Source organism: Microtus ochrogaster, unplaced genomic scaffold (assembly GCF_000317375.1).
Source record: "Microtus ochrogaster isolate Prairie Vole_2 unplaced genomic scaffold, MicOch1.0 UNK4, whole genome shotgun sequence".
Lineage (NCBI taxonomy): Eukaryota > Metazoa > Chordata > Mammalia > Rodentia > Cricetidae > Microtus > Microtus ochrogaster.
The window spans coordinates 14,958,894-14,960,071 of record NW_004949102.1 but is presented as its reverse complement, the minus strand read 5'-3'; the positions used below and the strand labels follow the sequence as shown (position 1 = coordinate 14,960,071).

Below are 1,178 nucleotides of genomic sequence, written 5' to 3'. Positions count from 1 at the left end.
GGTAGGTGCGCTAAGGCGGGCAGGGAACCGAAAGGGAGGAGTTGCGCTAAGGCGGGCAGAGAACCGTCAGCGGGGAGGTGCGCTAAGGTTCTGTACTGTGTAGCGAGAGGAGCAATGAGTGGCCTGGAAGTGAGTCTAGAGACAGAACATTTCATTTGTTAATTGAAGCCTTTACCTTGGGAAGGGTAGGACTGCCAACATTGATGATGATGATGATGATGATGATCATGATCATGATGATCATGATGATCATGATGATGATGATGATGATGTGTGTATATATGCACACATGAGGGTGGGGTACCAGAGGAGGCCAGAAGAGGGCATCAGATCCCTTGGAGGTCTGTGAACCACTTAATGTAGGTGCTGCACACTCAGGTCCTTGATTACAGCAGCAAGTGCTTTTAACTACTGAACCATTTTTCTAGCCCCAGTTAACATTTTATGATATGGAAATGTGATTCTAACTAAGAGGAGAAGATCTTCCAAGTTTGAAACTTGCCCAAGTATTTGAACATGGTCGCTTCTGGGCCAATTGGGGGTGAAGAATTTGGTAGAATTGTCTTAATTCAACTGGGAACAAGGGAGGGAGATAGCAGAGGAAGAATAATGTATACATGGTTGTCTTTTGTCAACCTGAACTAAAGTTTTTCTATTTTCATTTTTAAGTAATTTTGACCACGTTATGGGCAACAGACTAGAAATAAAATTGCATGTCTCAGAAAGGGCTAGGGAGGTGGCTGGGCTTTTTAGAGTCCTTGTTGCTCTTGCAGAGGACCCAGGTTTGGTTCCCAGCACCCACATGGTGACTCAGCCATCTATGGAATCTGACACCCACTTCTGACCTCTGCAGTCTCTGCATACATGCACATGGTGCACTTACATACATGCAGGCAGAACACTCTTACACATAAAATAGAAGCAAATAATTGTTTTTAAGTCTGTTTTAGTCACTGTTCTATTGCTGCGAGGAGACACCGTAACCAAGGTGACTCTTACAAAGGAAAGCATTTAACTGGGGTCTTGCTTACAGTTTCAGAGGCTTAGTCCATTATCATTGCAGGGAGCTTAGTGGCTGGTGCAGCAGGCTTGGTACTGGAGAAGTAGTTGAGAGCTACATCCTGGTCCACAGGGAGAGAGAGACAGAGACTTGGAGAGAGACTGAGAGAGATACTGGG

The 1,178-nt window shown here is 45.2% G+C and overlaps 1 protein-coding gene across 1 annotated transcript in view; it reads left to right on the top strand.

Moving 5' to 3' along the window:
• Zc3hav1l (zinc finger CCCH-type containing, antiviral 1 like) overlaps window positions 1-1,178 on the top strand; it is an 8,473-nt gene that overhangs the window by 5,739 nt on the left and 1,556 nt on the right. The window lies entirely within an intron of this gene.